This window comes from Pleurodeles waltl, chromosome 1_2, assembly GCF_031143425.1.
Source record: "Pleurodeles waltl isolate 20211129_DDA chromosome 1_2, aPleWal1.hap1.20221129, whole genome shotgun sequence".
Classification (NCBI taxonomy): Eukaryota; Metazoa; Chordata; class Amphibia; order Caudata; family Salamandridae; genus Pleurodeles; species Pleurodeles waltl.
This window is the reverse complement of record NC_090437.1, coordinates 1,183,518,059-1,183,541,573: the sequence shown is the minus strand read 5'-3', so window position 1 is coordinate 1,183,541,573 and position 23,515 is coordinate 1,183,518,059. Positions and strand designations below refer to the sequence as shown.

The window sequence follows — 23,515 nt, the reverse complement described above, 5'->3', positions numbered from 1 at the left end:
AGCAGGGTGACTGTTGCCACATGATGGGACAGTTTGCCTCACTGTTTTTCCTGATCCCAGGAGTCACACACTTGTGCACACATGATGTGGACACTGGGGACAGTACACCTATTAAACAAAAAGTTTACAGGGTGACTGACAGGGTCAGGGCATGCATTAAGGATGAAGTATCCAAAATGCTTACCCTAGGGGTTATTGAGCACTCCAGCAGTCCTTGGGCCAGCCCAGTGGTATTGGTCCCAAAGGCTGCAGCACCTGGTGCCACTCCAGAACTCAGGTTCTGTGTGGACTACTGGGGATTCAATGCGGTCAGAAAGACTGACGCACACCCCATCCCCTGAGCTGATTAGCTCATTGACCGGTTGGGAGCTGCCAAGTACCTCAGTACGTCTGACTTAACATCTGGGTAGTGGCAGATTGCCCTAACTGACGGGGCAAAGGAGAGGTCAGCATTTTCTACCCCAAATGGACACTTTCAATTTAAAGTCATGCCGTTTGGGATGAAGAACGCCCCTTCCACCTTTCAGAGGTTGGTCAACCAGGTGTTGGCTGGTCTGGATGAGTTCAGTGCTGCTTACCTGGATGACATTGCTGTGTTTAGTTCCACATGGGAGGAACACCTGTAACACCTCTGGAGAGTGTTAAAGGTCCTCCCTATTAAGGCAAGAAAGTGCCAAATATGGCAGGGTTCTGTGGTGTACTTGGGACACCAGGTGGGGAGTGGCCAGGTGGCTCCCCTACAGCCAAAGATTGATACAATTCTGGCTTGGGAGACCCAGACTGAAGTGAGAGCCTTCCTAGGTCTCACAGGATACTATAGGAGGTTTGTCAAGGGATATGGTACCACTGTTACCCCCTTGACTGAGTTGACTTCAAAGAAGCAACCTAGGGAGGTGATCTGAACTGAGGCTTGCCAGACCGCTTTTGATGCCCTGAAGGCTGCCATGTGCACAGCACCTGTGCTGAAGGCACCTGTCTACTCCAAGGAGTTTGTTGTGCAAACAGATGCCTCAGAGCATGGTATTGGAGCAGTACTCTCACAGCTTAATGAAGAGGGCCTAGATCAACCCGTACCCTTCATTAGCAGAAGGTTACTTTCCGGGGAAGGTAGGTGGAGTGCAATAGAACGTGAAGCGTTTGCAGTGGTCTGGGATTTGAAGAAGCTAAGACCCTACTTGTTTGGGACTCACTTTTGAGTTCACACTGAACACAGGCGACTCAGATGGTTTATGCAGATGAGGAGTGAGAACCCCAAACTGTTTAGGTGGTCCATTTCCCTGCAGGGGATGGACCTTATGGTGGAACACCGTCCTGGTACAGAGCACGCCAATGCTGATGGTCTGTCCAGGTTCTTCCACCTCAGTGATGATAACTCCCATGAGGTTGGGTAGTTCCTCCCCACTTTCAGCTGGGGGGGACACGTGTTAGACTTTTCATCCTTGGCGTGGTCTCCCTTAACTTTTTGCCTCTGTTTTCCAGGTTGTTGATGTGTGCAGGACTCTGATTTTGCTGTTTTTGTTACTCTGGGCACTTTACCATTGCTAACCAGTGCTAAAGTGCAAGTGCTCCTTTACAAAATGTGTATGTAATTGGTTTCTCCATGATTGGCATATTTGATTTATTAGTAAGCCCCTAGTACAGTGCGCACTAGAGGTGCTCAGGGCCTGTAAATCAAATGCTACTAGTGGGCCTGCAGCACTGGTTGTGCCACCCTCATAAGTAGCTCTGTAATCATGTCTCAGACCTGCCATTGCAGTGTCTGTGTGTGCAGTTTTAACTGTAAATTCGACTTGGCAAGTGTACCCACTTGTCAGGCCTAAACCTTCCCTTTTCTTACATGTAAGTCACCCCTAAGGTAGGCCCTAGGTATCCCCCAAGGAAGGGCGCAGTGTATGGCTATGTTAGGACATATAGTAATGTGTTTTATATGTCTTGACAGTGAAATACTGCTAAATTTGTTTTTCACTGTTGCAAGGCCAGTCCCTCTCATAGGTTAACATGGGGGCTACCTTTAAAAATGATTAAAGTGTAGATTCCCTTTGGGAGCGGATGGACATGAGGAGTTTGGGGTCTCTGAGTTCATAATTTAAAAATACATCTTTTAGTAAAGTTGATTTTAAGATTGTGTGTTTGAAAATGCCACCTTTAGAAAGTGAGCATTTTCTTGCTTATACCATTTCTGTGGCTCTGCCTGTTTGTGGATTCTCTGTCTTGGTGAGTTTGACAGTTGGGCTGGTTACACCTCACACCAGAAGGTGACACAAAGAGAGCTGGGGTGTATTCTGCATTTCCTGATGAACCATCTTTGCTAGGAGGGAGGGGAGGAGTGGTCACTCACACCTGAAAGGGCTGTGCCTGCCCACACACAATGCAGATTCCAACCCCCTGGTGAGTGTCTGGGGCCTGGTCTGGGCAAGGCAGGATTTCACAATCAAGAGAAACTTTGCTTTGAAGTAGGTCTAATTCAAAGGAGAACATGGGTATAGGGGCACCCAAAACCACAGACTTTAGAACACTTCTGGAAACCAAGAGGAACATCTGCCTGGAGAAGAACTGAAGAGCTGAGGAAGAAGAGCTGTCCTGCCTGTGCTTTGTGGGGCTATCCTGCAGTTGCTGCTTCTGCCAGAGTAAGAGGGAAAAGATTCGACTTTGTGTGCCTTCCATCTTGTGAAGATCTCCAAGGGCTTGATTTAGAGCTTGCCTCCTGTTGTTTCAAATCTCAGGGTCAGCAAAGGCTTCCCTCTGCCAGCACCTGGAGTCTCTTGAGAGACCCCTACTCTGCCCTGTGGTGCCCATCCAGTTCCTGGGACCCTAAAAGGAGAAACTGGCAGCCTAAGAGTCCACACACAGAACACTGTGCGGGGAAAAGATCTACGCGACATGGATCTGTGGCTAAAAAAAAAGACCGCCGCCAGCTTTGCGGCTGAAAATCAATGCTCACCTGCAACACGACCAAGGAATTGACGCACAGACCTGGAGAAACGACGCGCAGCATCGTTGACGGAGGCTGGTGAGATCGCAACATGCGCTGCATGGTTTTCGGATCATCATGCGGCTGGATTTGAGACACAAGCACCGCTGGGCATGTAAAAACAATGCAAGGCCTGCCTGGACCTGAGAGTGCTGACCGGATCGGCGCATTGCTCTCCTGCAGAGAGAAGAAACAATGCACCCTGACCCGACAAAAGAAGAAACAACACAAGTCTTGCTCGTGAGTGAAATCGACGGATCGCAAGCCATTTATGATGCACATTCGCCCGTGCGGGGTTGTTTTTGATGCACCCAAGGTACATTTTCACGCTAATAATGTTAGTGTGTATTTAAAACTACATGAAGACTCTTTTTGCTTTTTTATTGATAACTTGACTTGTGTATAGTTATTTTTTGTTGTTTTGGTCTTGTTTTGTTTAGATAAATATTCTCTATTTTCCTAAACCTGTGTTGTGTCATTTTGTAGTGTTTTTATTAAGTTACTGTGTGTGTTGGTACAAATACTTTACACCTAGCACTCTGAAATTAAGCCTACTGCTCTTGCCAACCTACCAAGGGGGTAAGCAGGAGTTAGCTGAGGGTGATTCTCTTTTACCCTGACTAGAGTGAGGATCTTGCTTGGACAGGGGGAAACCTGACTGCCAGCCAAAGACCCCATTTCTAACAGTATGTATGCGGATACTTGGCAAATTTCTCTTATTGAGATCAACTCTAAACTGGATTCATATGCCAAGGAGATTCATGAACACAAAATAAGTAATTTTAAAGGAGAAACCATTGATTATGAATTTTATGAAGTGTACACGTGGGCAGAGGTATATGCCCAGAAACGCGTTCTTAAGAAAACGCAAACCCCATCATCTGAGGAGAGCAAGGCCACCAACAGTGATACTTTACCAACTCACCACCAATTAGTTCTACTATTGTTCCGGTTGAGAAACAAGTGGAACCTACATTGGAAGCTACTCAAGCTCAGAGTTCGTTTTTGTCCATGAGTCCAGCTGCCAAACATCAGCCACCGGCAGTCACTAGCTGTGAATTTTCAGGCATGGGAAGGCCTGGAGGGGCCGTAACAAAGGAAAAGGAAGGCATGATACTGAGAAGTCAGATGAAACATTAGTTGTCCACATTTCATTGACAAGGCTAACAGCCTTACAGGAGGCATTTCTCAATAAAGGAACATTGTTTGTACCAACATATCAATCTATTCCATTGCAATCTGAAGTGTCATTCTTTACATTTATGCACAAATTGAGGTTATGTTACTTTTTTGAGCACTTGGAATCCACGGTTTCTATTGGAGAAGAATCTGATAACTTGGAGTTTAAACGAAGGATTACATTTTGTGCACCTGCATCTCATAAAACTCTTGATATATTTGAATCATTGATGAGAAAGGACTTACAGCGGACTGATTTTAATCACTCCTGCATTACTACATTGTCAACACGTGAACGGTGTGCTCTACTCTGATTGGCTCATAACAAGGACTTAGCATTTCAACCAGCAGAGAAAGGTGGTGCGCTAGTGGTCATGGATCACATCTTCTATGAGGTTAGAGTATCAGCACATGTTTCTGATGAAAACATTTACATGCCACTTGAGTATGATCTCACTACTGAATTTGCCAAGACACTGGGAAAGGCTTTTGATCATGGGTGGATCAACCATAACACACATCTTTTCCTATTCACTAAGTTTCCTAGAGGACCACGTCTTTACATGCTACCCAAGATTTATAAAAGCATCACTGATCTTCCATTCAGACCTATAGCATGAATCTCTTGGGAAATACCTAGATACATTTCTACAACCTTTTGTTCAAAATTGGCGTTCTTATGTTCAAGACAGCACAGATTTAAACATTTGTCATCACTACAATTCACTGACTAGGATGATTGGTGGCTCTGTACTGTTGATGTTACCTCATTATATACCTCCATACATCATAATGAGGGCATTGAAGATGTGGAATGGAAACTTATTAATCAAGACAAAGTTCATGCCAATAAGGTTTTTCTGTTGGAAGTGTTACATTTTTGTTCCACAGCTATTTCACTTGGAAAGCCATGTAGTATTTACAGAAGCATAGCACATCTATGTGTTTTTCTGGGGCTCACAGCTATGCCAATATTTTCATGGGAAAGTTTGAGACCAACTTCATTTATAATTCTGAGGCTTGACAGACACACTTAGTTATGTGCCTAAGGTACACTGATGACATTTTTGTGATTTGGAAATACCCTGAGGATCTTCTTGACCAACAGATTTCTGAACTGAATCAAACAAAATCCAGGATCCAATTCACTCACTACATCAACAAGACAAGCATCACTTATGTAGATGTTCACCTTGAACTTACATCTGCTGGTATTTCTACCACAGTATTTAAAAAACCTACTGACAGGAATAACATGTTATTATTCAGTAGCTTTCATCGACCATCACTGAAGGGACACTTGCCTTTTTCACAATTTTGACACATGAAAACAGATTACATCTGATGCTGAAATTTGCGCGCACACACACACATCTAACAGGTAATTTGCGACGGAAGGTTACCCAGAACAAATACTGGACTCAGCCTTTCAGCGCACTTCTACCATAGAACGTCCCAGGCTGTTAGAAAAGAAACAGTCAATTAGCTAATCACAAGAGGTTTTTGTGTCTAGAGTCTCTACTCTGTCAACTGTCATAAAAAAGATCATTATTGGGCATTCGGAACTACTGCAAACGGAACCAGATTTCAATGGTCTGTTTGCTCTAAACCTCTATTTGCACATGAGCGTACACGGAGTTTGAAAGAAATGTTGTCATCCAACAAACAAAATTCTGATATGTCAGACAAGGGGATGACAAAATGTCATGGTTGTATACATTGCAGTAATGTAATGGCAGACAGCACTGTTTCTCACCTACAGATGGGCAAATTGATTCAATTGAAATATACAATGGACTGCAATACTCAAACAGTGATTTATACCATCAAGTGCCCATGTGGCCTTATGCATGTAGGCAAAACAGAGTGGCGCATTAAGATATGCATCCCGAAGCACAAGAGTATGATCAGAAACAAGAACAGAAACTCATCTTTTGCAGCATATTGGATTGACCACAAACAGCATAGCTCAACTACGATTTACCATGCTGGAATGCATTATGATGAACCCTAGGACTAACATTCAAAACGCCTATCACAACGTGAAATTCATTGGAATAAGACACTGAATAGCCTCGTTCCCACAGACTTGAATGACAAATTAGAAATGGCATGCTTTTTGTAAACTAGTGGATAATAGTGTCCAATCAGCTTTTTTTGTCACAATTGGCACCTTCAAGCGCCTGTTTAGGAATTGTTGTTTTATATAACTACGGTTCAGACCTCTTGCACATATTTACATACCTTTCAATATAGCACAGGGGTCGAGGTGATCGTTGCCGCACCTTCATCTACTGTATAGTTGTATACACGGTTAATAACACTATTGGTGCTCAGGTCTTGAGGACCAACCCCCTAGGCCTCAAATAACCATAGGTTTTGAACATTGAAAAAGGACCCGGCACATCAAAGTGTTTTTTGTATCCAAGATATTATTGTCCCATATCCTTGAGTTGCATAAATCATAGAGTTCCACAATCCAATTTCATAGAATGACTATTTTTTGTTGATCCAGAATAAAAATACATAATCCATAGCCAACGCGTTTTATCCTAACGGACTTCTTCAGGGCTAAAGAAATATAAACATATAAAACCTTATATCAGTATGACATTATGCCTAAAGCCTAAGGTGCTATACAATTAAAATACCGTGAAAAAATCTTAAAACCACATACTACCATCACCCTGATTTAGTTATATTATTCCATTGAGTGATCTCCCATTGTCTTATAGATCTATATTATTTTATATTTATATTAAATGTTCTATACAAATCTACTATTCATTAATGAATAGGCATATTAATTTTAATCAACTCTTATATACTCAATATATAGACATTAAAATTTCAATTTTATATTCACACCATCCTGATTTTATGATGTATGTATATACTAGAGATAGACAAAATAGGAAGAAGATGGTCCATCAGTTCAAAAATCACTCATATTGCAATAAAAATTCATACTCAATGGTTAATAATCCAAATGTATATGTCAGAAATAGTTTTTACTAAAATTGCTATCACATATAATTAAAAGAAATGGTGGCCAATTGAAGACCACAGCACTCATGTTCTTTTAATTAGACACTTATTAGTTACAATTTGATTGTGGGTCATGTATTTGTGGCAACCAATTTCAGATTACATCTATATTCATACAAACGCAAAATCATATGCGCTGTTAATTTATAAAATTGGATCAGTTATCAAAATCATGTTATCAATTTCAATCCCCATTTTTTGGGCTTTTACTGAATACATTTTTTTAATAAATGGGCTTTATATGAATGTGCAGTGTCATTCCAATAACCACCGAGTCATAATTACATGCCACTTTATTAGTGACCCATATAGCAATTATAATTTCAGTCGACCTGAACTCCTACCTCATACTTGAAATGTGTAGCGTACTCCTCAACAGGACGTAATTTAAGCAACATATCACCAAAACTGCTCATGTGTTCCTACCACGATCCTATACCTGTGAATCCTTTCACAGCCTCATTACAGACCGCATACTTATGATGGCCATTTTGGACTGGAGTTTACATTCATACAATAATATATTTTTAACAAAATTGGTTTCTTATATTTGATCGATTGCCGAAATCATAGTGCTTATTATAATTTCACTATTTTATATCGACCCACCATGTTGAAAAATCTTATAAATTATACCGTTAATATTAACTTAATTTTACTATTATCGGCATCAATAGAGGGTCATGTACATGTATCTTCTCATTCAAGACGATGAGTCTATTGTGTTGATTATACTTTCAATTGACCCAAAATCATACCTCATGATCCAAACGTTTGACGCGCTCCGTGGCAGAACGTCATCTAACCAATGTGCCAGCAAAACTAATCGTATGTTCTTGCATCGCTTATATACCTTTGAATAACTGCTTACACTTGGAGGGTCCATTACTGGACTCACTCCAGGCCGTATGTCTAAGGTGGCCATTTTGAGGTGGTGTTTGCCTTCATACGATCAAATAGTTTCTAACAAGGTTCATTGCAAAAATAAATTAATTGGAAACATGATGTTAATTCCATCTATATTCTATCATGTTAACATACTAAACTGTAGATGCTTATCAATTATCACCTGATACCTCCTCGTTCAACTTAATATGTATAAATTTGACATATTACGTGTCCTCAACAAGTATCCCAGGCAGCCACTTTTAAAGTGGTGTCCACCTTCGTACGATCGTATAGTTTTTAACAATGTTGATTCCTACGAGTGGATTAGTTATGAACAATATGATATTAACAAATTGTGTTCTTTCATATCGACATGCAATACTATAAATCCTCAGATGGCGTTCTGCTGTGGAGCACATCAAACCTTTGGATCATGAGGTATGATTTCGGGTCAATTGAAAGTATAATCAACACAATAGACGTATCATCTTAAATGAGAAGATATCTGCATATGACCCTCTATTGATGCTGATAATAGTAAAATTAAGTTAGTAATAACGGTATAATTGATAAGATTTTTCAACATGGTGGGTCGATATAAAACAGTGAAATTATAATAAGCACTATGATTTCGGCAATCGATCAAATATAAGAAACCAATTTTGTTAAAAATATATTATTGTATGAATGTTAACTCCACTCCAAAATAGCCGCCACAAGTATGCGGTCTGTAATGAGGCTGTGAAAGCATTCACAGGTATAGGAACGTGGTAGGAACACATGAGCAGTTTGGGTGATATGTTGCTTAAAATACATCCTTTTGAGGAGTACGCTACACGTTTTAAGTATGAGGTAGGAGTTCAGGTCGACTGAAATTATAATTGCTATAAAGGTCATGTAATAAAGTGGCATGTAATTTTGACTCAGTGGTTATTGGGATGACACTGCACATTCACATAAAGCCCATTTAATCAAAAAATTGAATTCAGTAAAAGCCCAAAAAATGGGGATTGTAATTAATATCATGAATTTGATAACTGATCCAATTTTATAAATTAACAGCACATATGATTATGCAATTGTATGAATATAGATGTCATCTGAAATTGGCTGCCACAAATACATGACCCACATTCAGATTGTAATTAATAAGTGTCTAATTAAAAGAACATAAATGCTGTGGTCTTCAATATGGCCACCATTTCTTTTAATTATATGTGATAGCAATTTTAGTAAAAACAATTTCTGATATATACATTTGGATTATTAACCAATGAGTATGAATTTTTATTGCAATACGAGTGTTTTTTTAACTGATGGACCATCTTCTTCCTATTTTGTCTATCTCTAGTATTTACATACATCCTAAAATCAGAATGGTGTGAATATAAAATTGAAATTTTCATGTATATATATTATATTATATTATATATATAAGAGTTGATTAAAACTAATATGCCTAATCATTAATGAATAGTAGATTTGTATAGAAAATTTAATATAAATGTAAAATTATAGATCTATAAAACAATGGGAGATCACTGAATGGAATAATATAATTAAATTATGGTGATGGTAGTAAGTGGTTTTAAGGTTTTTTCACTGTATTTTAATTGTATAGCACTTTAGGATTTAGGCATAATGTCATACTGATATAAGGTTTTATATGTTTATATTTCTTTAGCCCTGAAGAAGTCCTTTAGGATGAAACGCGTTGGCTATGGATTATGTATTTTTATTCTGGATCAATAAAAAATAGTGATTCTATAAAACTGGATTGTGGAACTATGTGATTTAAGATGCAAGTCAAGGATATGGGACAATAATATCTTGCGTACTAAAAAACACTTTGATGTGCCGGGTCCTTTTTCAGTGTTCAAAACCTATGGATATTTCCATACCTGTACATGTATATTTCCACATGTTCGGGTTTGCGTGGCTTTATGCGCAATATTTTTTACAAAAATTAGATTTTTCTATTTTGATTTTAAACTATGCTCATAGTTACCTATTAATTTACAGTTTAAAACTGTATGCATCATAATCTACTGTTTTCACTGGGAATAGCTACAATGTATGATGTGTTTTTATATTGACTATCACAAATGTCGATGCTGCCTTATAATCAACAGCATTATTAACATGTCTTGTGTGTGTTTATTTTGTGCTTATTCTCCTGGACAACAAGTGGAGAGCAGCAAACTTTCAGTCACACATCTTTTTCGCGTGCTTTCACTGTGCATGTTGTTTTATTTTGGGTAGGTTGGTCATGCACATAGTTTTATTTTGGGTAGTTTGAATCATTCGGCATGCGGTTTACAATTATCACTGCACTTTTATTGCTTCTTGTTTATTTATCTATTTATTTTTCACTATTTAGTTTGTTACTAGTAGCCTCTGGGAATTAGAGTTAGCTCGGGACATGACAGGTTGCAGTTATGCGACAGTCTGTTGATTATTTCTATTCACAAGAGCATGCCTATGACGAGGGAAGTGTGTTGTATTTTTCCATCATTCCTTCTGGGATACATGTGTTCCTTTGTAGGCACTGGGTCCACACACAATGGTTTAATGTTTTACTTGATCCGCAGGTAATATTTGCACTGGCATCTGCTTATTGCACATCAATTAAGTTCACCAGTAACTTTGACAGATCGTGCCGCCAATTGGGGAGGCGTGGGGTTTAGGACCTGGGGCCACCGCAGCCCTGGCCCTGTACGCTGACCCTGCGTTGCTGGCCAGGGGACTTCTGCCCTCTCGCCTCGTGAGGTGGGGGTGGAAGTGGAAGAGTTGGAATTCTGGGAGGGAGGCACGTCACTTCTGGCCGGCGCCACATCCCTGGGGGGGTATTCAAGTTCCCCCTGAGTAGGCTTCAGTCTTTCTTGTGGATGCAGCGCAGGTGGCTGTGGGTGCAGACCATTGAGTTGTCACGTTTTACAGAGCCAGGGTGTTACAATAGGTTATGGCTTGCCGTTATTTTGGCACATCCGGTTACTGATGTCAGGTATTTCAGCAACTCTTATAGTCACAGGGAGGGCAGCATCTCAGGCTGTTACTCTTTGGCATTGTCATTAAACGAAACTGGTTGGCAATTATGCTACACATGTTGCATACCCCTTTGTTGTAAGGCACTATACACAAGGTTTGTTCTTCAGTTTGCTGGACACCGTTCTCTGTGAGAGGATGGTTGCATGGGTGGATCACCTTGCTTCGCCATGACAATTCAGTTTTGTGCATGGTTCGTCTGAGCACTTGTCTTATCGGCGTGAGCAATGAAACACACTATTTGTCTCTAGTGAGGGCTTTTGTAGACTGGCATGTGCTTTTTCCACTAAGGGTAGAGTTTTTCGTAGCTCCTTTTTGATGCCACAATTCTGTTTTTTTTAATAAGGGGGTACCATTATAACATGGGCAAATATGATGCTTGTGATACTCACAGGTGTGCAGATATTTGTTAGTTGTTTATTATTGAACCCATGATGCCATTTAAAAAATAATAATTTGTGATTTGCAGTTGCCCCTGATGAAGGGAGTGTTCATCTGAAATGCATTGGGTTTTGCTCTGCCATTATGAAAAATTCTTTTAAGATTGGAATGTCAGCCTAATGTCATTTGTAAAACTTGCACAACGCTTCTGACCTATAAGCAATTAAATTATTTGGGACTACGACAACTTTCACCCTTGATTATTGATGCATCTCCTGCTGACAAAATGTTGTTCATTTGATCGAGTTTGGATTGCTTATTGTTAATTTTGGAGCTTGCATGGGCATAAGCTGTGTGTGCTGAGCCAAGTACATCTTTTTGTCCTAACCCATTTTAAACACCATCATTGCCATGTGCAACACCTTATCCAACGAAGGAGCATCTTATCACTAAAGTAGAATAGTCCCTCCGCAAACATCAAGAGACTAACAAGGCACTCCTGGCAACTTGTGAAACATTATGATTGGTCACTTTCCATGTCTGTAAGTTGTGTGTGTGTATATATATATATTTATATTCACTAAAAAAACAAAGGTTACTAGGACGTTATAGTTAGGTTCACATTTTACACACACAAAACCATAGAAATTCTGCAGTTATAATTGCACTTATACTGGTCACACACAAGCTTTATTCGGTCTAAATAACCATCAAAGCAATAATTTACAACAATAAAATCATGATCTATGCTTAGTAAATATATAGCAACAAGACTAAAAAGTAGAAAATAAGAATAGGATAAAAATACTATAAAATGAGGGATCTACAAGTGTACAAAAGGAAAACAAAATTTGAAATAAAACTTAACATATGCATCCCATCCTATAAGTGAGGGGCAAATTCAATTTAGTTAACTGCTTTAAACTTCCTCATCAGTAATTTAAGAGAAATTCAATGAATGAAACAATTTGAATTAAATAGGGTAAAATCAGGGATCGGTTAATATCAGATCACTATAATCCCTTTTTTTTAAAATATGTACGTGTGCCAAGCGGACGCAAGGAACTTGCTGACCGCACAAGTTAGGAAAGAGGAACAATCTCTCAACATCAACCTAAGGGCGTCTCTACACGTTCTCAACCCCATGTTCCTACAAGCGGGCCGAAGCCATTTCCCCGAGCAGTACCATAGGCAGGACAAATAAACATAAAATGCACTACAGTTTCCACAGAACCATTACAGCAAGGGCATTTATCGGATGGCAGGGTGGATGCACTTATACTAATGTTATGAAACTATAACTTGTGGCCTAAAGTTACTTAATGACACGTTATAGTTACTTTCCATAAGTATAATTATAAGCCGAATTCTGGACCACCTGAAGCTTGTCAAGTAAGTAGCCTGATAGACCCACTTATAACGTATTTCCATAATTCAATCTGGACATTATGAGAGCCTGAATGACAGTCTTTTTTGAAGAAAAAGTAAGGGTGCACAACATTGCGAAGCATGAGCCTACCACAGATTTTATTTGTGCTTGAAAGAAGAGGGAGTTATCACATTTGACACCCAGATCCTTGACCACTCGCTCCTGAGGGCCAGGAAGGGGAGCATCTTTCTGCCATGAACCTGGCGTATTAGTGCCAAAGAATATTTTTTCAGTCTTGTCAGTGATGCATTTCAGTTGATTGATGCTCATCCAGTGAAACACGGATAAGAGGCACTTTTGATGGCCTCTCCCACAATCTTCTCTCCCTCACCATAAGTAAACAGCAGCTGAGTATCATAAGCATATGAAATCACCTAAGGCCCTATGGCCTCAGCTAGCAGGGCTAAGAGAGGTAGATAAATGTTAAATAAAGTAGGGCTGAGGCAAGAGCATTGAGAAGCTTCCACTGATAACTCATGTGCTTTGGAGGACAAGGGAGGTATCCAAAATTACTGACTTCTCCCTTCTATGAAGGAGGCCAGCCACTTCAGGGCCATTCCACCAATCCCAATTATTTGGAGGTGGGCTAGAAGACTCAAAGGCAGGACTGCATTGAAGGCCGCCGATAGAACTAACATAATCAGGATGATCTTTACCCCACTATCTAAGGAGCCTCTAATATGCTCAGTAGCTGCCATCAATATGATCTGTGCTCTAAAATTGGATCTGGATATAGACTGGCTCGGGTGCAGTAGGTCATTAGTTTCAAGATATTATGGGAGTTGGTGGTTTACAAATTGCTCCATTACCTTATATAAAGCAGGCAATAAGGATACTGGTCTGTATTTTGATTGCACATTAGGGTCAGCCAAAGGTTATTCAAGCAAAGGCAACATTTTGGTTTGCTTCCATTGCAAAGGAACAATTTCTATGAACAGCGAGGCGTTAAGCACATTGTTTGCCTTAAGGTTAATAGTTGATGCCCCTGATGCAAGTAAGCTTGGTGGACAAGGGTAAGATGGAGACATTGATTTGAGACTTTTTCTACTGGCCAGCTATCAGTCCAAAGAAATAGGTAGATAGTTGGAGAAAGTTGTCATCTCAGTGGTAGTCTTGCTGCTATTTAATACCTCTGGTGGACTCCCTCCCATCTGGGAGTCTAACTGAAGGCTTACCTGAATAGGGAAAATTTTATTCTGAAAATTCGAGGCCAGCTCGTCACACCATTCAACTGATGGCTGGTGGCCTCTAATAGCATCCCCTGGGCTTGTAAAAGTTGTAACTATTCTGAAGATTTCTCTGGGTTTGTTGCCTGAATCTTCTATCCTTGCCTCAAAATAAGCTTTTTTTGGTTAGTCTTACCTCTGCATAATATCTTTTTAGTGCCGCCTTGTAGATATCTTTATCATTCACGATATAGTTTTTTCACCATTGCCTCTCTAAGATTTTTCAGTGTTTCTTCTGATCCTTATGGTTCTCCTTAAACCATGGAGCAAATGGCTTGGCTCTATACAATGTATACAAAATGTATGTGTGGAAAACGGTTTCAGTCCATTAGTCCTCTTGTGCATCCAGTCATCCAGTTGGTTGACATCTAATTCAACTATCCCCAAGAGAGAAGAAATGTTCTTCATGTTGCGCAGGCTTTCTCCAGTGTAAGTGGTGCACTTGACGTTTTTTTTTAGCCAGCTGAACTTGATCACAAATGATCCTTCCATTGCAATGGCAGAGGTTGATCTAGGTGCATATGGCTATTCAAAATAATTTGACCTAGTACATGACCTGCCTGGTGTGTTGAGCTGTACACATGTTGCTTAAGACACAATTTCAACTGCTTTGTCCATATCGAGATTAAACTCTCAGATAACTATCAAATTAACATTTCTAAGGGCCCAGGAAGCATTGCCCAGCAATCTATGAAAAGGTCCTGCATGCCCTGGTGGTCTATAGATGAGTGTTTCAGCTGCAGATTGATGGGGGAGAAGGAGAGGCTGAAACCTAACCCTTCCACTCCTTCCATTTCATCTAGAGGGATGGGCATGCAATCAAATTCACTATTATGCACTATTGCAACCCCCCCTCCCCTTTCCTTAAGGATGTCTTTCCTGAGGATTTTGTAACCTCTGGGGATAGCTGCTGTTATAGTGGGATTAAAGGATTCTGCAAGCCGTGTTTCAGCTAGGAACAAAAGGTCAGGCTTTTTTTTGCGTAGGAATTAAAAAATATTAATCTTATGTTTTTGCAGTGAGCGAACAATAAAGCTGCAGAACACTGCCAATTTCTTGTCCTTTTTGTTTGAATGGTGGCTGTTGCCTTTATCTCTGATGAGGATTTTGGTGCCCAGTGACAGTGCAGACAAAAAAACATCTTTCAATATAAAAGGAGAACAGTGAGGAGTGCATTTAGCCCTAAAGGCCAAACTGAGCAGCGCATTGCCATTATAGAGTACGTGTGGCCTACCTTCTGTAGAGCCACAAGCAGAATAGCTAGCGCTGGCCGCTTCTGGGGTGATGACGGGTGCAGCCGGACATGCCTTAGGCTCATCCATGGGGTGCCTCTGCTTAAATACATACACCCCAAGAAGTGGAGTACACGCACTGCCAAAATGGTGCCTCTCACTATTGGAAAGGAGGAAAATAGCTGAGTTTAACACCAAATAAAACTATAATTTTTAGCTGCTCCCACCTCCGTTTGACATACACACAAGTTTTAGCAGCCCCCCTTTCTTCAATGTGCAAACAAGCAAATTTAAAAGATTGGCTAATATCACAAAAAACAATCATAAAAAAGAAAGATAGCTTTAAAGCATCTGTGCAGCATCTCTTCTTAAATACATAAGGCCCAAGAAGTGCTAGAGCGCGCACTGCCAAAATGGCACCTCTCACTGTCCCAAAGAGGAAAAACTGGGCGAGTTCAACACCAAATAGAACTAGAATTTTTAGCTGCTCACACCTCCCTTTGATATACACACAGGTTTTAGCTGATCCCTCTCCCTCCAATGTGCAAATAAGCAAATTAAAAAGATTGGATAAAATCAAGTAAAAACAGTTGTAAAAATCACAGATAGCCTTAATGTGTCCACGCAGCATCTCTGCTTATATACATATGGCCCAAGCAGAGCTAGAGGGTGCACTTCCAAAATGGTGCCTCTCGCTGCCCCAAAGAGGGAATAATTACTGAGTTCAATACCATATCAAACTAGAATTATTAGCTGCTCCTAGCTCCCTTTGATATGCACACAAGGTTTAGCTGCTCACCTTCCTTCAACATGCAAGTTAGCAGGTTTAAAAGATTGGCTAAAATCAAATAAAGAAGAATCATAAAAATTGCAGATTTCAAAACGTTGTGGATATATATTTGTGATCAATTTATTTTAATTGCTCATCTAAAAATATTCAAGAAAGACTATTAAGTTGAAGGAATCCAACACTCATTGAGGTAATTGATATATCCTGCAGTAAGAAAATTGTGAAATATCTGCAAAAAGAGTGTTAATTTTCAGACTGTATGCAGCAATTCTAAGAGTCCTACCAGGGTTGCTGTTGATGCCATAGCTGTTAAGGGCCCTATGTGTGAAGCAACAATTGATGGAATAGCACTCTTGGTTAAGGCAAATTCGGGTTCTCTTATAACAATTGTTTTTGATGAGACATATTATCTTTACTGGAAAAACAAATATGTATAGGCATTAACCCAAAGGTGTTTGGTAAGAAGTATATAGACATGTTGGGATATTTTGTCATTGTAGTAGAAGGCTTGGTTAGAGTCACCACCATAAAAGATAATGTCACAATAAAATGAAAGGCTATAAAGGGTTGGCAGGGCTTGGCCAGGATGTGTTTATATTTGAAACCAGTAGTTTTTGCCCATTTGCCGGTTTCAAGTACAATTCAAATCTTACTGAATTTAGAGGAGATTTTGAAAAAAAAATCCTAAAGTATTTAAAAGGTGGGAGACGTTAAAGGTTTCAAGCATCACATAAAACTTAAGCCACATACTCAAATGGTTGTGCACAAAGTTTGTCTGGTTCATTGAAATGTTTGCTTGAGATGATGTGTGTTGAAGGTATTATCATTCCCTGTGAGTCATATTTGTGAGTGTCTCTTAAGTCAGCGTACCATCAAATTATGCTCACTCCTGTGTTCCAGGAGTTAACAAAAATCATAACTTGCTTTGGTGCATATACATTTTTACTTTTGCTGTTTCAGCTAGCCCCTGCTGCAAGTCTTTTTCAAAAACTTATGGACAACCATTTTAAAGATTTAAAACAGGTCCAGGCCATTCAGGACAACATTTTGATTTTTACCAGTACTGTAGACGAGCACAACCAAAATCTTTTGAAGGTGTTGACTATTTTGTCAGACAGAGGTGTGACTGTGCAACACAGCAAGTGTACTTTTTTCACCAGACAGGTAAAATACTTAGGACATGAGATTTCATCTGATTGTAGCAGACCCAAACCTGATTTGATCAAAGCTATTAAACTAGCATCATCTCCAAAGCAAAAAATGGCCTGTGCTCATTTTTAGGTCTGAGTGAATATATTGTGCACTTTGTGCAAGGCTATACACAAACTGTAGAACCTCTAAGATCTTTATTGAACAGAAGGATTAAGTACATTAGGGCAACTGGCATATATGAGGTCTTGAACAGAATTAGGAGGTCAATTGAGGATGCACCTGCACTAAGTGTGATTGTTTCTGGTAAGAAATGCATGATCATGGTTTATGCCAGTTTGGTAGGAGTTGTTACCATTCTAAGTCTCTGGATCTCAGCTAAAGAACAAACCGTGGCCTTTGCATCCAGACATTTATGAGAAGCTGAAAAGAACTACAGTACCATTATGCATGAAGCTCAGACATGCATGTGTACTGTGGAGAAATGTAATACCTACATTTGGGGAAGTAAATATTAGTTACATACAGACAATGAGCTTTTAGTACATATGTTGAATGATACAGAAGAAAACAAGGCAACCCCTAGACTAGTCAGATTACTTTCCAAACTGCAACAGTATACCTTTGATACAAAATATTTACCTTCAAGGAATACTTTTAGGACAGACTGCCTTTCATGCATGCCCACTGATGATGAGAGTGGTGAGGAACCAGTGGAAGATGAGTGTGTTGTAGTGGCAGGTCGTAAGTTATTGAATTTGGCAAAAGGTCATGGAAGAGAAGTGGATGAATGAGTGTACAAAGGATGAGAACATGCAAAGGAAAACATAATGCATCTGGGAATGTTGGCCGAATATTAGACAAATAACTGGGGAACTGAAAATAATTTCACAAGTGTTAGAGAAACTATTAATTGTGAATGATGTACTGATGAGCCATCATCTGTTTGTACAGCCAAGCAATCTAAGAGAGAAATTGATATTCCTGGTGCATGAGGTCACCTTGGAATTTCAAGAATGTGTAAAAAACTGAAATAGTTTTACTGGTAGCCATCTTTGGACACAAAGGTAAAAAAATGATTGACCGTTGTCCTGATTGTTTAATTTCAGACAAACATTGGAAGGCAAACTGTTCACATTTGCATCAAGTCAAAATACCTGATGTACCTTTAATTAAAGTAGGTATTGATATTTCTGGTCCATTTTGTTTCCATGGGTAACAGTTGTTTATTAGTGTTGATTGATTACACTGAAATGGTCTTATTATTCCTTTGTGGAGACTCCAAACATAAGTACAGTTATCATATTCCTGGTAAGAATTTCTTTCTGTTGAGAGAGCCCAAAGGGAGATTGTTATAGACAATGGGACCCATTTGGCTTCTGAGTCTGTGTGTAAGTTTCTGAAATTTCAGTATATAAAACATTTACAAGTGGCACTTTATTTGCCTTCTTCAAATGGGTTAGTCTAAAGAGCTGACAGAATTGTCAAAGAAGGTATTCAAATGGCTATTGCAAGCAAAGACGTGAGACATTTCTTAAGAGAAAAAATATGGAATTACAATATTTCGACTCAAGCTGTCACTGTTTAGAATGATCAGAGGTAGTGAATGATGTTTTTCCATGTTGGATAGAAAGAAAAGTTTCCATTTAGAAAGAAGATGCTTTTAATGATTTTAGGCTTCAGATGAGGTCTAAGGTGATTGCAGGTCAAGCTTATATGAAGTATTGTTTTGACAAGAAAAATAATTGCAGGAATGTTAAGTTTGGTGTTGGAGATTGGGTTTTAATTATGAAACCCTATAAGGTGTGTACCTGGTCAAGTTGTGAGGGTGGTCAAGGGAGCTGGTCCACTTGATGGTAAGAGTGGAACAGAAGGAATCTTGTTAGGTTAATCCATGAGCAAGCAGAAATCATACAGGAAACCAAAATGAGTGACACATAACAGGTGGATTTGACAGGATGGGTTGACTCTTTAAGTGATCATTCTGTTGATTCATTATGTGATTAGGCAGGTGGCAACCCGGATGCACAGTGACATGAAATGATTAAGGTAACTCCCATATGATTCAGTCTTTTGAAGTTGTTAATGGGCAATGCTCTTCTTCTTCACATATGGCATTTAATTCGTAAGGAAAGTACCAAAGAAGTATCCCAATTTTATATCATATTTCTTTGTGGCAGAATATTCAACAAGTCCTCTAGCACTTCTACTACAGGCAAATATAAAAGGAGAGATGAAACCCATCAATTATTTGATAATGCAAGAGAAAAATTGGGATTAGATCTCTGCCCCTGCACCAAGGATCCATATCTTTTTTCACCATTTCAGAGACTGACCCAAATTTTGATACCTGTTCATGACTAGTTTACATGTTTGATTGTTATGCAATACAAGGAGGTGGAACAATCCATGAACTCAAGGTTTCTGCAGAAAGTCTGTACCTTGGAGCACTATAACGAAACCCTTCCTGTCAAGGTGGATGCTATTCTAACTCCCTTGATTGATTGTACTTCCAGATTTTTTTAAGGCTCCTCACAGGTGAATCCAGTTGACAGGAAAGTGGACAGTGGACTGAAGAATTCTTTCTCTACCATAACCTGTTCCTTAAAGATGGAGCCTATGATGTACATACCTCACAGCCTCTGGTAACAGATTTTGAGTCTTTGTCAGTGACAATTCATGAAGGAACTGATTGTTAGGATCACTTGGTACAAATGGAGCAAAATGCCAAATTCTTAAGCTTTTGACCTGTACCAGTTACAGACGCTATTCAAAGGCTTACTTTTATATTTAATAAAAATCCAATCTCATGGTGAAGTAAGATTTGTAGTGAGGGTGATTGCCTGATCGGTAGCGGAAGAGTGCCCCAGGTCTTTGTGGCGAGGTAAGAGAAGGAGTTTCCTCCAGCTGAGTTCTTGCATTCTGGGTTGTGGTGAGGGTCAGTTGGGTGGAGTGGAGGTGTCTGGTGAGTGTGTGGAAGGTCAGGCGGAGGTTGAGGTATGCAGGTCCGATGTTGTGGATGGCCTTGTAGGCATGAATGAGGAGCATGAAGGTGATTATTTTGTTGATGGGGTGCCAGTGAAGGTCTCTCAGGTGACTGGAAATGTGACTGTGGTGGGGGATGTCCAGGATGAGTCTGGTCGAGGCTTTCTGGATTGTCAGCAGTTTCTCTTGGAGTGTTAGGGTTGTGCCGGCCTAGAGTGAGTTGTCGTAGTCTAACCTGCTGCTGATGAGTGGCTGGATGAGTGTTCTCCTGGACCCGATCAGGATCCATTTGAAAAGCTTTCTAAGCAGGTGCAATGGGTGGAAGCATGAGGATGAGACGACATTGACTTGGTGGTTCATTGACAGCGTGGAGTCTAGGATGATGCTGAGGTTGCGTACGTGAGTGGTCGTGGGAGCGGGGGGGTCTGAGCATTGAGGGCCACCAGGACTCATCCCAGGTGGAGGGGGTGGAACCCAGGATGAGGACCTTGGTTTTGTCCAAGTTGAGTTTCAAGCAGCTATTCTTCATTCAGGCGGCCACTGCCTACATTCTGTTGTGGAAGTTTTTTATGGTTCTAGGCTCATTGGTGAAGGAGTGAATCAGCTGGGTGTAGGAGACAATGATGAGTCCAAGGTTTCTGATGATGTTAGCGAGTGGGGCCATGCAGGTGCTTAAGAGGGTGAGGCCTAGAGAAGAGCCCTAAGGAACTCTGCAGCTTATCTCTGTCAGTTTCGATGAGAACGGTGGGAGTCTGCTTTTCTGGGTTCAGCTGCTGAGAAACGAGAGGATCCACTCTAGGGCTCTGCTGCAAATGCCAGCGCCGTGGCGTCTACTGCAGAGGGTGTGGTAGGAGATGGTGTCAAAGGCAGTTAAGACAGTTTTGTCTCAGTTGAGGAGAGTACGGATGTCATCCGTTGCTGCGAGGAGTGTTGTCTCGGGGCTGTGGTTGCTTCTGAAACCTGATTGGGAGGGTTCCAGTTTGTGGCTGATATGCATTGGAAGCACTTTGCTGTGTTCTTGCACCCTTCAGCTGTCTGAAGACAGGGCGCTGACTGCTGTCTCACACTGACCGCAGGCCTGAAAGTGGACTGATGTGCAGTGAGGGATAGGATCCACTCTAGTCAATCACTCTGTGTAGCGCCCTCCTTGCTCCTCTCGCTGGCATGCATTGTGGACTGCCCCCTTGATGCCTCCCAGTATTGCCCTACAAAACCTACAAGGCAGCTTCTGTTCTCAGAAGATCTCCACCAGACCTGCTCCATGGCCACAGCATGGGGAATGCTGGTGATGGGTCGGTCTGAGGTGCCTGCTGGTTCAGCGCAGGATATCACCACAAGCGTATCCTCCAGGTTGTCAGGGCAGTGGGTCACTGATTGGAAAGGATGAACTCCAACATCTCTGCATTGATGCCCGAGACCAAACCCATCTGCTTGGACATCACAGGATTCCAGAATCGTTTGGCAGGTCTGGAACATCGTGTCACAGTAGTGGAAGACCGCCTTAGCACCATCCCAAAGTGGGACCAGGAAATTCCTCTGCAGCAAAGTCTTCAACCTAGAAGACAGAAGCCACAGAGACAATGTCTGATTCTTCAGCTGTCAAGAATGCATGGAGGGGCCAGATGTCAAAAGCTTTCTCAGGGACACCCTCCCCACCATCATCGGCCTTACCTTTGAGCCCCATCTGGAGCTCTAGCAAGTGTACTGCATGGGTCTGATGCACCAAGGCAGTCTGACACGACCCCATCTCATCATCGCCTGTTTCCTGTGACACGATCAGGCACAGCAGCTCCTCACCACAGCCTGCTCTGATGGTCTCTATAGGGATGAGGGGCATGAGATTTGCATCGACGAGAGACCAATGGTCCTCTCAAATCATTCTTGTCCCTCTGGCTCCATCAAATGGACATAAAGTATGGTCTGTTTGAATCAGCCTGGATGTGGATAACCAAGGACGTGAAGTCAAAGGATTTATTTGACCCAGAGGACCTGGGCCTCTTTCTGGATGGACTCTTGGTCCAGATCATGAATGCCCATCTCCCCCTCCAACACCTCCGCCCCTACCCCTGGAATCATCCCCAGAACTGGATGGTCGTACCCTGGCAACCCTGCCTCGCCCTGTCCCCTTGGACAGGTGGTGGCACAACAAAGACGGGACACCCACACAGGCAGAGAATCCAAGCAAGCAGCACAATCTTATGGTGACAGGGATCAGGTGCTCCAGGCAATGGTGCACCTTACTCAGAACTAGGACAGGGACAAATCACGATCCTCTCTGAAGCCCACCCCCAGTGCCTGTTGAGACCACTGGGGCCTACTGCATCCTAGCTACAACTGTGCCTTGGTTTGGGACCACAAGAATTGTGACCCCTCCCCGTCGGACAGCTGAGTATCCAGCTGCATGCTTGTATATGATATAACCATTTTATTCTGTGCATTGCTTTGGGCCGCTCTTCTTTTGGTGGAAGTGACACGCCTTGTTGAGTGGTATATCACTTTGCTCCTGGCCTAATGTGTCCCTATGGCTCTCCTGCCCCCTCCTCCATCACTAGGTTGGCCCACTTGTTAGTGTTTTGCAATGTATTGTTGAATTCTGCTGAGCTATGTACCATGCAGCTGTTTCAACCATTCATATTGTTACATTTCTTCCATATGTTTGGGAAGCTGGGCCTGAACATCGCTGCCCAACTTTGTGTCCCTACCCCCAGGGGGTCCCAGGATAGCCCCTTTAAGAGACCCAAATAACCCCGGGTGCCCTGGAATTTGTCTTGCTTCCATCGCTATTTCTATTTTTGATCCCTGTCCTCCCCTTATCACCCTCTGAACCACACCACAATATGTGCCTTACTGTCATGAATGGGGCTGCAAGTAGTGCCCAGACCTTCCAGGCCTGCGCGATCCTAGTGGCCCCTCTGCTGTTTCTCCCATCATTCCTTTGGCCTCGCCCTGCCACCCACCCTGTGTCCTTTTCCCTATCTACCTGCTCTGACTCCTGAGGGGACCTCCCCCTGTGTGCTGGCTCCACAAGTTGGACCTGCGGTCTATAGGCCTAGGTCCTTGAGGCCTGTTCCAGCTTAGTGAAGGGTATTTATTTACCCTTAATTGGCCCTCTGATTCCCCTCCTTGACCACTATTTTAATTTATTTTTCATTTTGTTTTTGTTTTTCTCTCTGCTCACTCTGCGGTCCACTC

General features: G+C 41.3%; 1 long non-coding RNA gene across 3 annotated transcripts in view; it reads right to left on the bottom strand.

Moving 5' to 3' along the window:
* The window catches only part of LOC138296077 (uncharacterized), a 131,427-nt gene that overhangs the window by 2,905 nt on the left and 105,007 nt on the right, over nucleotides 1–23,515 (bottom strand). The window contains exons 2-3 of one of the 3 annotated variants that reach the window (XR_011203749.1): nucleotides 18,505–18,663; nucleotides 6,395–6,721 (exon numbers count right to left, since the gene is read on the bottom strand). This is a non-coding gene — a long non-coding RNA (uncharacterized lncRNA). Of the gene's footprint in view, nucleotides 1–6,394; nucleotides 6,722–15,401; nucleotides 15,560–18,504; nucleotides 18,664–23,515 lie in introns of all 3 variants that reach the window. The other 2 variants (XR_011203748.1, XR_011203747.1) reach the window with 2 other exon arrangements.